Source organism: Acomys minous, assembly GCF_964271855.1.
Source record: "Acomys minous genome assembly, chromosome: 3".
In the NCBI taxonomy this organism is placed as follows: domain Eukaryota; kingdom Metazoa; phylum Chordata; class Mammalia; order Rodentia; family Muridae; genus Acomys; species Acomys minous.
The window spans coordinates 49,457,665-49,473,546 of record NC_140485.1 but is presented as its reverse complement, the minus strand read 5'-3'; the positions used below and the strand labels follow the sequence as shown (position 1 = coordinate 49,473,546).

The following is a 15,882-nucleotide window of genomic DNA, read 5'->3' as shown; positions in this document are numbered from 1 at the left end:
TCTATTACTAATATTTGTTAGATATTTTCAGGTTCTAGACTGTGTTTTCTGTTTACTTATGTGCATCCTTCTGATGTTTTCTATTCTTCTTAAATAGTTAATAAGTCAAACTCACTTAATTGATTAATTATCTTCCATAGACATGAGAATCTAGCCCCTTATTCTTCAACCCTTCCAGACGCTTACTTTCTATAAGGAACGTTAGCTACAACATTGATAAAGCAAACATGACTGTAGAGACACTGTGTCTGTCTAATTTTCGTAGACACGGCCTTTTCCTCCCAATGCAAAGTTCAACCCACTCAGCAGAGGCCATCACTATTCGTTTCTTATTCTTTTTGACCACACGTGTTCTCATTTATCAATACTTGAGGTAGATCTTACATTATGTAGGAAGCTTTCCAAAACTACCTTTATTCATTCATCAAGAAAAAAAAATCAGCGAGGCTCAGTGGTGCATGCCTGTAGTCACAGCACTTAGGGAGGCAGAGTTATGTCGATTTCTTGAGTTCAAGACTAGCCTGATCTATAAATTGAGTCCAGGTCCTGTCAGGCAAGGCTACACAGAGAAACCCTGTCTTGAAAAATGAAAATTTAAAAAGGTATGGTAAGTCATCAAGTCAATGGCCTTATTGCTCCACATGACAGAGGCCAGAGCACATCTAGATACCTCAGTCATATTTCAGAATGCAATAGAGTAGCCTTCTATTATTTTTGATGAATGAAGAAAAGGTAGGCCTTTTTTTTCGTCCTCAAAGTCTTCCTTTTCCTCAAAATAAAGATCATTTTGTCATTTTAGCAGGAGATCTTTTGCACCCAATGGTACCCCTCCTAGAAAAGGATTGTCAGGAGAATGACTAAACAAGTTTCATCTGAAGGTGGTGAGGCTGCAGAAAGTATTCCTGTTACTTCAGGTTTCTTCTTCGCTACAAAGGAGGCATTTTTGTGAGATGAGCTCATTTATTGCTGAGTGAGTCCTAGAATAATGAAAATTTAAGTGGTAGTAACTGGAGGAAAGGTACCTGGGAAAAGCTGGAGGGGGAAAAATGAAGAAGAAAGTGTTTAATTATATTTTAATTAAAATGTATAAAATAGGAAGAAACAGTAAAGAGAAAAATCTTAAGGAAAAAATTGTAACTTCATCAATAACATTGTTGATTATCCAATCAATATGCTATAGCTGAATATTGCTTTCTAATGAGCTTATTGCAAACCCTTGGCATAGGTGGCTTTGTAGAAGGCTATTTTCATAGATTCAATCCTCCAACATTGGGATTTCTAGGTTAACAAGTAGTGATGATTCCAAAACACCAATGTAAGATATTTTCAAAATTAACACACAACTTAGAGATTTCATCAATGAATGTCTAATTATGGTCTAATTGTAGTGAATGAAGGCATCAATGAACACTTGCCCTTCTGTTTTGGTGTCTAGTAGAAGCTAGTTGGAGAGAGAGTGTGTGTTTAGTACTCTGTTAGGTGCAGTTATTTTTTCTTATTTTTTTTAAATTTTTACATACATATTTATATTATTATATACAATAAACTACCTACAGCAAGAAGAATCAGCAGTTATATAAATGTTATATTCTCAGTGTTTTGGCTATTTGTATTTGGAAACCTTGAGCAAAACATTTTCCTGTCTTGGTGAATCTAAATTTCTGAGTATAAGTCAGTATCTATCATATCTCATCTCTATCAACCTAAAACATCTATCTGGACCTAAAATCATCTTGACTCATAAACAGCTAAGTTTAATTGTGAAACTAACCTATTTGGTCTTCAACCCTATCAGAGACTTGAGAAGAAATAAAATTAATTACCTGAGTAAACAGAAAGCACAGGTTAGAAGCTTCCAAAATGAGAAAATTACAGAGACAGCTTGCTGCCTGAAAAGTCACCCATAACTCTCTATAACGTTGGAGCACCATCTTCAGCCTTCTGGACCAATAGATCTGCCATACATATTTGTGAGGCAAGCATTATTGAGGGCTTGTTTGCCCTGTCTTGGCAGAGTTTGGCAATCAACTCTACCTGCATCCAAGCTTGCCTATTTTTAAGCAGAATACTGTCAATATGAAATGAGGTTTGCCACATTGAAGCCATCTCCATAAGGAGGTTCTTTAATGTTCATCATCTTCTTTGAAGTAGGCTGGGTATTGCCAGGTGTTAACCTGTGTTATTGTCAAATAATCCTTAAAACAATAAAAACATTTTTAAATGCCATATTCTGTAGGACTCTGAGGTTTTTAAAGATCTTATCTAACTATTTTACCTTATCTGTCAATGGGGTCATACCTATCTGTTATATGTAGAATGTATATTATTGTGATATAAATAGACTAGTAATTGACATGACCTTGATTTGATCAATTGACAATTAACTTGTCTAACTTACTTATCCCAAACATTCTGCAATAGCACTTTCAAGGTATTGGAAGTAAACCTAATATTCTACCTTAATGGTATGGGGAAAATACCTCATATTAGAATAGAAATATATATGTATGTTTGTGAAAAATAATCTTAAATTTGAATTTCATACCAATGTATAAAAATTAAACTTATTTTTCATCAATATACAAATTTCCATACCTATGAATTAAAAATAACCTTGTGAGTAAAAATTAAGACCTAAAGTTGAGGAGTCGACTCAATAATCTACTTTTTGCCTAATCATCCCTATATATTTCTATATTCCCTTTCTTTTTTTCAGCCCCTATCTCCAAACCTAAGAAAGAAAGATAGAAGAAAAGGGAGAAATCCCTGAGTCCAACGTCATTTTCTCTCTGGATAAGACCAACTCCCAATGAAAATAATTAGCTATAGTCCAAGAAAGCAAGGAAAAACCTACCCAACCTTCATTAAGTGAAATGTGGTATTGTTCTCTTAGGTTTTTTTTTTCTGGCTTATTTGGGATGAATGAATTAACACCATTGTAGGGCCACAAATAAAATTGGGGAAGTGGTTAAACAAGGTAGGAACAGCATTTTTTCATCCAGTTTCTAAATGTTGAGAAATTACCGGCTTAATAGAAGTCCTATGTGGGACAGTCTGAACTGCTGGACCAATCGGGAATGGAAGCTTTCTTTGAAGCTGTCTTGGGAGCTGTCCTGTTCTGATGGAGAACAGCAACTGAGGCACTTGGAGCTAGAACATGAAGGATGCAGAATGTCAGCATCCAGCATGCTTAGAGGAAAGAATCCTGTCAGGCCTGATACAGTTTCAAAGTCCAGTTCTTTTTCTCTGAAAACATACAATGTTCTCCACGCATTTTACAGTCCCAAAAATACAAGGGTATGAGGTGTGCAGGGTGTGCACAGAATAACTAAGGCTAGTTCTCTGCTCTTTGCATGAGCAGAAGAAAGACATCTTCATGACATAGGAAGTCTTCATTCATGCCGTAGGAAGAATGGCATCTAATCCTCAGTCACATGGATTCTGTAACCAATAAGAAGAATTTTCTCTGCATAGACATTGATGTCTCAGCCAGTGTCAGAGCCATTCCCAGGCAGTGGGATTTGGAATATAAGTTACAAACTTGTGCTGCAGTTTTAATTCTTTCCATCCCAATTGTAGTCTCCTCCCTCATCACCTCCTGATCCCACCCTCCCTTCCTCACCCCACCTCTCTCCATTCCCAAACCATCTTCCCCTAATCTTCCCCAGCTCATCAAGTCTCATCTGTACTACCTGGATCCTCTTCCTCTGAGTTTTGGCCAGGCCACACTGTCAGGGGTAAATGGTCCACACTGAGGGATCAGAGTCCGTGTCAGAAGTAGTCCCTACTCCTCGTATTGTGGGACCTACAAGGAGATGTGCTGCCCATGTACTGCCACTGAGAAAAGTATCTAGGTCCTCTCCATGCACGGTCCTTGGTTAGGGCATCAATCTCTGCAGCAACTCCCTCCTCCTCCCAGATGTTTTAAATGTGTATTTTATTTATTATAATTTATCCACATCACCTCCTGATTGTTATCCACTCCCTTTTATCTTCCCATTGCTACCTTCTCTCATCTTCTGCTAATCCCTTCCCCTAGGCCTCTGGAAACAGCCTGGTTTATCTCATCAGGACAGTCTGCATTCCTTTCCTCTGTGTGCCCATTTGGCAGTCTTGTCTCCTTCGATCCCCCACTGCGTGGTGTCTTTCAAAGGACATCTATGTTGTGCTAATATCCACTTATAAGTGTGCATATACCATGTGTATCTTTCTGGGTCTGGGTTGCCTCACTAAGGACAATCATTTCTAGTTCCATCCATTGGCCTGAAAATATCAAGGTTTCCCTTTTTTAAATAGCTGAATAGTATTCCACTGTGTAAATTAACTACAGTTTCTATATCCATTTTTTGGTTGAGGGACATATAGATTGTTTCCAGATTCTGGTTATTACAAATAAAGCTGTTATGGACATATTTGAGAAAATGTCCTTGTTGTATGGTAGAGCATATTTTGGGGATATGCCCAGCAGTAGTATGGCAGGGTCTTGAGGTAGAATTATTCTCAATTTCCTGAGAAAGAGCCAGACTGATTTCCAAAGTGGTTGTACAAGTTTGCACTCCCTCCAGCACTGCAGGAGGGTTTCCCAATCCTTCCTAACATTTGTTGCCACTTGAGTTTTTAATCTTTGCCATTCAGACAGGTATAAGGTGGAATCTCATAGTCATTTTTATTTGCATTTCCCTGATGACTAGGGACACTGAGTATTTCTTTAATTGTTTCTCCAGCCATTCAATATTCCCTTGTTGGGAATTCTGTGCTTAACTCTATACCCCATTTTTTAATTGGACTGTTTGATTTGGTGGTATTTAATTTCTTGAGTTCTTTGTATATTTTAGATTTAGCTGCAAAGGGAAAATTTTGATCACAATTATATTGGTTAGAGAAAGCAAAGTTTGCACCATCTCCTTTGCTTTACTTTTTTAATTAAACTTATATTAGCTTACTGCTTTGTTTAGAGTTTCACTTGTTTGTTTGTTTGTTTGTTGCTGCATGTGATTCGTTTCCCCACCTCTTGGAGGGATGCAGGCTCTCACTAAGTATCCAAACTCACGTTGAACTCCCTGTATAGCCTTAGTTTATTTTCAACTCCATATCTTTTTGCCTCCCAATCTCTGGAGTGCAGGAGCTACAGGTGAGAACACAACCCTTTTACACTTTTTATAGTTCATTTGAAAATTAGTATCCACTAGTTCTCAACATACACAGGAGCCTCATCAGAATACTGTGCAGCTCATTTAAAGTCAGGTGGACATAATATATTTGCAAGACAAGGCTTACTGGAGTCATGCATTCAGGTAGTACTGAGAACCTGCCATTTGGTCTACATGAGAATAAAACATCACTGGCCAAATGGAAGCACCCATCCCTACCCTTTGCTCTTGGGCTTGCACTCTGGTTCCACACACAAGGAGGGCTCTAGTTAAAACTGGTGCAGGCTGATTTATAGCCCTAGACAAATCTCTTAATCTCACATATTTCAGTTTAAGAGAGAAAGCCATCTAATCTCATTTTGTTTGTCTCAGAAATAACCAAAAAAATTTATGTCAGTAAGTCATTTGAAGACGGCCAGTGACATCATAACGACACTTAGTGGCCTTTACTGTCATTGTTCCCAGCTATTGCAACTACCTTCATTCCAGCACTGTGTTTCTCCTACATCCAAGTGGTAGAAAGTAAGGCAAATGTTCTCTGGCATCTGTCCAATCTGCTCCTGCTTACATTATATCAGTGCTGGTATCTTTGTGTTTCTCAAACATTCCTACCTCTTCTTCTTCCAACACCATTAGGTCTTAACCTCTCCCTGGTTTATTCTCACCCCACCTCCACCTTTATTACCTTCTTCTCTTTAAATTTCCAGGCTATATTAGATGTTTCTTAGACGCTTAGATCCAGGTTTACTTTATGAACTAATTGAAAACCAAATGCTTGACTTTTTATTTAAAGTATTGTTAGAGTATTGAGTTGCAAATGTTTTTATCCACTAACATTTAACATTTCATAGTACCTTTTGCTTTTTACTTTATATTGTTCAAGTAAATAAAAAATAAAATCTTAGTTATTAGCACACTTAGTATTAGCACATGTTCGTATTTTTATGTTTTTTTCTTTAATGGAAAATATTGTTTTCATTTACTATCTCCTGATTACAGTTTCACTCTCTCTATTCCTTCCTATGAAATGCTTGTTTGAAACTACATAGAAATTAAGATGCAGTTTCACAAAGAGTAGATGTTACAACTCTCCTTTTCTATTAATACATGCAAATGCGTTTCATTTCTACTAGAACAATGAAAACACTACCTAATCTGGCAGATGTTTTAATTTTACTCCTTGATGTGCCTGTATTGTCAGCAATCTCTACTTTGACTCATTGAATATAAGGAAGTACTGAAAGGATGAAGAACAGTAGATTTTCCCATCTTCCTTCACTGTCTCAATGTCGTCATTTTGACAGTTTGAGAGACTAGCAAGCATAGAGATGTAGCATGAGTTACAAAAAATACAATGGTTTCTTGACTGTTCCTGTGCATTTAAGTACTGTTATTGCCTTTCTGGTCTGGATAGAGAAGAATGAATTGCCTCTAGGGGTTGTCAGTTCATCTGCTTTTACGGTCGTTGTTGTAACACATCTTGCACATTTTTAAGTCTCATTGAATAGTACACTTCTGTATGAACACTGTATATCTATGCTGCGTACAGGTAGTGGAGCATGAATGATGGGGCCTACACATGATTTCTTCTGTTAATACATATGTTCTGTTGCTTAATTTTATACCACACAGAGAGTAAAATTTCACATAGAAAGTTGTTCAGAATATCAAAAGCTCAGGGTGAGGAATGAAACCAAGTCTTAAGATTTCATAAGCAGAGGAAAACTCACCCTACCTGTTGCACTTTTGCACTTTTTAAATCCAGGATGTCTAACTTCTGTGACTTGTTTTTTGAAAAGTGCACTTGTTGTTAATTTCCCTTCAAAATATAATTTTGCTCATATGAACAAAAGCAATGCATGAGTGGATTCTGTATTTAATATTAAATTTGAACTTAGCAGGATTTAGAAAAACCTTGATGACATATCTCAGGGCACACCTAATTGAATTATTCTCTGATCATATCTGTGAGGTTCTGTTTTAACTTGTTTAAAGGAGATATAAATGTTTTCCTAAGTAACTGGCACTGTCTAGTGGATTAACTAGAAGAAGTAAGGCAGAGAAATCCACTTCCCATCCTGTTGTTTCTTCACAGGGGATACAATTTGACCAGTGGCAGGAAAAGTTCCTCTCACGCCAACTTCCCTCCCATGGTGGACAGGAACCACAAACTATGAACCAACATAACTTCTATAACTTTCTTTTTTCGGGGCATTTTGTCATAACAAAAAGAGTAGAAAACTGCGTAGTGTACTCGAAGTCTGAAATGTTCATGACCAGAGAGTCAAGGGATTATTTTAATTTAATGACAAGAGTTAATATTTATCCGCAGGATTGCTATTTGTAAGAAGTTCCCCCATTTCTCATCCACCTTACATTTTATCTCCTAAAAACCGGTTGTTTGGCTTCATGAAAACGTAGTTACAAAAAGAATCAATGAGTGTGACATTCAATATGAAAGAAGTTTTTCTCTCTCAACTCCACCACTACATTTCTCCCCCTCTCGTTCTTATTTTCCCAACACAGAAGTCATATGCATGAAAAAGAATTTTTCCCATTTCATTAAAATAGATTTTTCACATCCACTATGTTTAATAAGGAAAATGTGCTTCTATTTTTACGAATTTTATTCTCTTAGTCACACAAAGAGAAATAACTTTCAATAAAATAAACTTTTAAATTAAATAAATTTCATGTAACTATGTTAAAAACATTAACAAATCACTGCTATTTTCTTTCCTTCCTATAAATGTCAATTCACTTTAGTTCTATCCCACTATTGGTAAGTCAACCAGTACAGTTGTTGCTGACCTATAGAGCATCTTATTTATTTGTTGTGCGTCCAGATTTGAAGATAACTTATCATTATCCTTTTGAGCTAGTAGAACAAGATTCCCTCCCAGTACTCCTGTGTCCCGCAGCAGTGATCTTCACATCTCAATACACTATGTAACACATTTTGTAATCTCATATTCTTTTTCAAGAATTCTACTCATTTAAATATCAATTCCCTAGTCCAGATGACCACATGTGATTTTTTAAATCACTATGTTTTGGAGAAAACAAATACTCATGGAGATCCAGAATTTTCTTGAGCTTTAAATGGGAAGGGAAGCATTTAGGGAAACAAACATACCACCACTACCCTTTGGTCATAAAAGTAAGACATGTGGCATGTGTAAATGTTGATCAACTATCTTCTGTATAAACTGAGAAAAAAGACACATCTATATATCACCATAAGAAATGACAACACAGAATAATGGGAAGTATGTTTATTTCAACTAATACAAATCTGTCATTTAAATGAGACAATAATGGCCTTGGGATTGTTACTATTACAATGTGGACACATTTTTCTACTACTTATATGGATTATTAATTATTTAAACACATTTCTTTTACATTCACTAAAAGTAAAGAATCAAAGAACACTAGCGTTACTTTCTTCAGGAAGTCCACAAAGGAAGTTAAATCAAGATATATTTAAATTTACATTCATAGATGTTTTTGTTTTTGCCTTCAATCAAGCACTCAGTTATATTCTCTTTGACAACACACATGTGGTCAAAGCTTGCTTGGAGACACAATGGGAGTTTTCAGGAGAGGGGATAGAGTGACTGTGGTGAAGAAACTCAGGGCAAGAACATGACACAGTCACATGGCTTAGTGTAAATTGTCTTTATACAGAGGTGTCAACTCTTCTCTTTCAGTAACAGGGACTGGTGAGGCCCTTATTTACAACCTAGCACAGTATGCACATTGCCGTGCTGTTTTCTTTACTTCTCTCTAACAGTCCTGTTATGATGAAACCAATCCCTTCTCTTTTGCCTGTGTGTCACAACCTGTACTATTCTCTGTTTTTATTTACAATTTTGCTAACCATACTAGGTTTCAGTTTTCTCTAAGACATCTGTTTGTCTTCCTTCCTTCCTCCCTTTCTTCCTTCCTTCTTTCCTCCCTCCCTCTCTCTTTCCCTCCCTCCCTCCTTTCCTTCCTCCTCTCCCTTTTCACTTTCTTTTTCTTTTTTTCTTTTTAAAAAATTGTTCACTGTCTAGACTAGTTGTGTCTAATTAGGTATTAGATGGAACTGAGTTGAAGTCAAGAAAAATGTGAGTACAAAAGTTGATGGGAAGTATATATCAAGAATATTCAAAGCCATGCATAGAAATTTACCATTTCCCTTGAATACAAAAATTAGCTGCTTTTGGTTGCTCAGGAATAGTTTACCAGTTACAGCATCCCAACAGAGTAGATGACACCATTGTGTTGACCACATGTCAAGATAAGACTTTTGAAGAAAGGCAAAACCCTTGTGTCAGAATGTATCATAGGTGTTCTTTACTACTAAGACCAGATTTCAAAATAGTTACATTGTTAGAAAAACCCAAGGAAAGTCAGAAGATTAGGCCTAAGACAAACTCTACAATTTGGAAGTAGTTGCAGAAGTAATTGTTCTAACAGAGTTACAATTAATATGTAATAGCCTATGGGATTGACAAAACATTGAGCCCATATAACTGAGTGGAGAGTCTTGTTAAGTAGAGAGGGGCCAGTCCTATTATCAATATTTATCAATAATTATTGATACCCTATGAGCATATACAGGGGGAGGTAATCCCCCTCAGGAACAGTCATAGGGGAGGGGAATAAGGGGAAAATGGGAGGGAGGGAAGAATAGGAGGATACAAGGGATGGGATAACCATTGAGATGTAACAAAAATAAATTAATAAAAAAAATTTTAGGATTCTGATTCTGAGATACTGTTGTGTTTTCTACTCTTTAAAGAAAAATAATAATTTACAATGATACAATGTATCATTTGTACTCTAGTATTGCTGGAATTGTTAAACTAAAATGACTCATTTTAAAAAATAAAACCCATGTGTAAAAGAAATAATTTCCAAAAAAATGTATGAATTTTCCTAAGTTATCAAAAAATGGATAAGCTATTATAGCAAGATGAAGTGGGTTTTTTTTTCTTTTCTTTCTTTTGTCTTTCCTCCCCCCAGGGGGCTTACTTTGCCAATGGATTACCAAAATAAGTATACTAAAACTCAGTAATTTTGAAATATTTGTGAACTTTAAAAAGGTATTTAACTCAGCAAATATGTCTTCTCACTGGAAAATTGTTGTTTCTAAACGCATGGTAGGGTTGGAATGATTATATGTAGCATATAAAACATCTCATATGATTTTAGTGCACAAGATGCCCCCAAACTCTAGCTACCGTTGTTCCATTATTGCTGGCAATTTCACATGTACTTATTCTGCTAATAATCTTTGCCTCACTGGAGGCATAATATGATTAGTGAGTGCTCAGTGTAAAGTCATGTATAAGCTGTGTTTTACAGCTACAGTCACAGGGACTTTAAATTATTCTTTTAGAAAGCCTACAATAGTTTTAAAATGCTGTATCCTATAGAAGATGTTTCATATAGAATAATTATTGGAACTAATTTGTATGTTTTTTTTAAATATTCAGTATTTATAGTCCACACAACCTATTTGGCACTATGGATTTGAGGCAGAAATGGTAATGAAAGAGACATGATTAATAAAGGGACTGGATAAGGGGTTCAGAAGTTAAGGATGCCTCTAAGAATTCTGAGGACATGGGTAATACGACAAAAATCCCCAAGTGGAAGGAGATAAACAAATTCTGCATATGTTCCTTTGACCTATACAGATGTGGTATGAGTGTACCCACATGTGCACACACACTCAAACACACACACACACACACACACACACACACACACACACACACACACACACTAAACATATGCTTAAGAAAACAGAATAAAAATGTATTGACTCTCTTTTCCTCTCCAGGTCCTCCTATTCCCTTACTCTTCCACGAGACTCCTTGTGTTTTGCCCAAGGTTTAGCTGTGAGTCCCGACACCTGCTGCCATCCTCTGCTTCCTGGAGTCTTTCAGAGAACATCTATGGTAGGCTCCTTTTCTTTTCCTCTCCTTGAATGCTTCAGGTGTCTATTCTATTTGCTCTTTTGAATGAGAATTAAACATCCGCCCTAGAGTCTTCCTTGTTACTTAGCTTTTTTAGGTCTGTGGATTGTATTATAGCTTTCCTTTATTGTTTTGCTAATTTACACTTATAAGTTAGTATATGCGTGTCTTTCCAAATTACCTCTCTCAGGATGATCTCTTCCAGTTCCATCTATTTCCCTGCAAATTTCATGATGTCCTTGTTTTTTTAATAGCTGAATAGTATTCCACTGTGTAAATGTACCACAGTTTCTTTATCCATTCTTCAGTTGAGGGACACTTGGGTTGTTTCCAGTTTCTGGCTAGTATGAAAAAGCCATTATGAACATAGCTGAGCAAATGCACATGTTGTATGGTGAAGCATTTCTTGAATATTATGCCCAGGAGTGCTATAGCTGGGTTTTGGAGTAGAGCTATTCCCAATTTTCTGAGATAGCTCCACGTTGATTTCCAAAGTGGTTGTACAAGTTTCCACTCCCACCAGCAATGGAGGAGCATTCCCCTTAATCCACATCCTCACCAGCATATGCTGCCACTTGAAGTTTTGATCTTAGCCATTCTGACGGGTGTTAGATGGAATCTCAGAGTCCCACAAAAAAAGCCAATATATCTGGGCCCTGATGAGCCTACCACTTATGGTGCTTGAAGAGGACCTAGACTCCTGCTTGGATGTAGCTAATAGGCATCTCACTCTCCATGTAGGTCTTCTAGTAAGTGGAGAAGGGACTGTTGCAGACACAGACTCTGTGGCCTACTCTTTTATCAGTTATCTTGGTGGAGCTGCCTTGCCAGGCCACAGAGGAAGAGGACTCAGGCAGTCCTAGTGAGACTTGACAGGCTGGGGTTAGTTGTTGGAGAGAAGAGCTCCCCCCTTTCTGAGGATTTGGGGAAGGAAATAGGGAGAAAGGGAATGGAAGTGGGACAAGGAGGAGGAAAGGGATGGCGATATGATTGGCTTGTAAAATTAATAAATTTAAACAATAAATTTGTTTTAAAAATGTACCAAAAAAAGGTCCATGCGTAGAGCAGCATATCCTTCAGTAGGTTAAGATTTCTGAGCCCATGGAAATGGAATGATGTTGAAAACACAAATGGAATTCTTTTAGATGGTAAACATTTTTGATATGTTTAATTCCATCTTAAAATCTGGAAACAACTTTACTACATTAAAACATTACTGTGCAATTAGAAAAGCTCTAAAATCACAGCCTGTGAATGCAGCTCCACAAAACATAAACATCAGTGACTTTTGTGAGTTCCTCCAGTAACAATATTTGCTTCACATTTTATTATGCCTTAATGTGCAAGATGCTCAACAATAAAATTTAAAAATACTATATAGTACAATAATATAAATTCAAGTCAATATGATTAATTTACTTTTCCATTTACACAAAATGAGGATACTTAGTTAATTTTATTATAGCAGGAAAATACAGACCTACTTGCCAGCCTTAACTGTTGCCTGTAATTGTAACTTCTGAATCATGGACCAAGAATAAGAAAGTAAAGCAAAAGCCTTGCATGAATCAGGTGCATTCATATTCTTTAATTACACCACTTTCAAAGGAACATAGAGGTGATATTTTTCTCATGGGTATAATAAGAATCAACTGTGAAATGTAGGTGCCAAGAAATCTAATTAGACATAGACTAAATTAACAATAAAATTATCTCTAAAGCCAAAGGGATGGCATTTCTCCTTGATCAAAAGTGCAAAGGTAAAACCTATATTGCTGAGTTTAACTCAGAATTAGGAACTGTAGGTTCCCCCTTTCAAGATTTTGCTATCACTTCTATGAACAATAGCTACATTAACTTACTCAGTGACTTATTCCTGCTCTTTCATCATTCATATGCCAAGCGGAAATAAATTAGCATTTTCAGATATATGGTTATTAAATATTCCCATTTGTTCATGTGGTCTCTTCATAACAAACACCATGCCTTTATCATTTTATTACATTATTAGTTTAATGAAATTCTGTTTTACCTCTCGTCTTTGGTACCTCAGCGTCTGAGAAGTCTTTTCCAATAATTTATTCCTGTCCATAATAATGTTCTGAAGTTATCTCCCCTCCCCCTTGCCTTTTTCAATATATTGCCTCTATTTCATGTTGATATTTGTGCATGGTGTCAGACAATGGTCCTTTTAATTCTTCTACATATAAGTATGTAATTATCCTAATACTATTTACTAAAGACAATATTCATTATTCTCATAGGCTATGTTCTGGCACTGTTGTCAAGCCACAGTTGATGGATTTATTTCTAGACCTTTGTTTTCTTTGTTACTCTTCAAGATGTCAGTTTTTATCCCAGTATTACATTATTTTCTTTGGTCTAGATTGGTAGTATAGTTTAAATCAAGTAACGGATTGTTTCTGGCTTTGTTCTTCCTGTATAACCTTCTTTTGACTATTCAAGGCCTGTACAGTTCAAAAAACTTTAGAATTATTTTGCTATATTTCTGTAGAAAAATATTATATTGAATCTATAATACTCCGTAATTGTAGGAACATGTTAAAATGTTGCTTCTTCCAATCCTGAAATATAAGCTATATTTGGATACTATTTTTATTTTTTATAATTTATATCAATATTTTATAATTCACAAAGTTATTTAGATTTGAATGTCTTCTATTTTCATATGTCACCAAATAGCTTTTTAAAATTTATTTCCAATTCTTTAAAAATTAATTGTCTTTTCATTAAAAACAAACTGCTCATGTATCTACTTTCTATAATATATTATCTGCTTTATTCTGCAATTATGAACATTAGCTATTAGTAAAATTACTTTATAACCACCTTTAAAAACATGCCATGTTAGAAGTATGTCCTGCTTTTCAAGTTTTAAGTGAGGTAGTATGTTGTCAACTTTATAGTTTGAGTAAAGTATCTAAGAACTAACACTGGATGAGGCATGAGTAGGCTGTCATTTAAGCTTCCAAATTCAGAAGTTATATAAACGTAGAAAATATTCTGAATAAGACTTTTTTAGTGAAAGATTAGATAGTAACTAAATGAATGCCAAATTGCTTTAATATCCTAAATATATGCTTTGTTTTGTATTGTAATATTTAAACTGATATTTTATTTTAGCTGATAACAGCATCAGATTTACATAATTAAATGTAGATTATTATACTAAATAGTGTCAGTTCACTGAGGCTTTTAGTAGAAACCTAAGATCTGATTGACATATATTTTCATACAATGGTGCTATAACCAAGGTTGGACTTAAAAAATAATTGATGTCATGGAAAATAGGTTGTCATAATTCTTTCCTGTGGCTATCAATGCACTAATAATGAATAATCTACAATCTATATGAGAACATGGTCAGTGTATATCAATATTAAGGCAATAATTTTCTCCAAAGTTTTTCATCCCTTTTCGCTTATGGACTTTTGTCCTCTTCAGTTGACTTATAGCTACAAAATATATGCTGCAATTATTTAAATTTATGTTCTTTAATTAATTCTCTCAATCTCTAATGGATTCTTTACACAGACTGAATTTGAATTTGTATGTTTGGTTGGTTGAAATTGCCCAACCATATTTCAAGGTTAAATGCCAAGGTATGTCAAGCTATTAATTTTGTATTGTTGTTGTTTGAATGATGTAGGTAGTTGAAGATACATCAGGAGATTAAATTAATGTCCGTTGTTTCATAACCCAGATTTCTCTGTATTTAATGTATTTGTGGAATTTGTCCTTGTTCCAGGAGAAGATGAGGAAAACTCATCAGAATGAGTGACTGACTGGTCCTCATTAAACTGATCACTCTGAGAGACTTCTTTTATACCCATACGCTGGAACATTATAATCCTAAAGAATGATTATAGCGATGAGAAATCCATAATTGAATACACAACCTCCATCAATCTAACAACCTAACTATTTCAAGGACAAAAGGATACAACTGGAAAGTATCTTTTTGCTCTTACAGATAATACTATGCCTAGGATACTGTACCTGAAGAGCATGATTCTACAATAAATTCTGTATTCTCTCAAATCCACAGGCTGTATTTGGTTGTGTAAACTAAAAGACTTTTTTATTGTTGGAATAGTAAACAAATACTATGTAAATGTGATGTGGGGCTGAACAATAAGTTTTCCCTAAAATTCCTCTTTAAAGTAAAACTTTAGTTGCAAACCAACAATAGTCCTAAGAGCTTTTATGAAAACTTAGGTGGGAGACAGGATATAATAGCATTTGTAAAGAAGTTCTAAGGGTATATGTAGCTAGTATCCATGACACACCATTACCAAGTATAATTTTTTCTAGAGGAGGAGGAGGAGAACATTTGATTTTTATCTCTCTGGGAATAGAACTACAGCATTGACCTTATAGTCTTTAATATTTCCTTGCTAATAGCCTAGGCAAATAATTGTCATAACAAGTATATTTTTATTTATGTCAGTTAATTTTTCTAGTTGTATATCAGTAAACATTATAAATAAATGTTGTGCTTAATGCATATTTAAGATAAAATAAGATTTTTATTTTATGTTTTGAGACTATAAAATTAAAGTTCAATGCAGAGACTAATTACAAAAAACACTGAAACAAACAAAAGAAAAGAATGTAATTATGTATCCATTTACTGAATTCTTACACCAAACTATCTCTGGGGCATGCAAAATTGACTGTCAGTGTTATATTTTTAATTTATAGAATTTATTATTTACTTTAAGAGACAAAATACTGTA

The 15,882-nt window shown here is 35.3% G+C and overlaps 1 protein-coding gene across 6 annotated transcripts in view; it reads left to right on the top strand.

The window, feature by feature from the left end:
* Window positions 1–15,882, top strand: part of LRRC4C (leucine rich repeat containing 4C) — a 1,246,033-nt gene that overhangs the window by 951,602 nt on the left and 278,549 nt on the right. For all 6 annotated transcript variants that reach the window (XM_084776632.1, XM_084776630.1, XM_084776628.1 and 3 more), the window contains one exon: window positions 10,987–11,104. The gene's annotated coding sequence lies outside the window, so the exon portion shown is untranslated. The remainder of the gene's footprint in view (window positions 1–10,986; window positions 11,105–15,882) is intronic.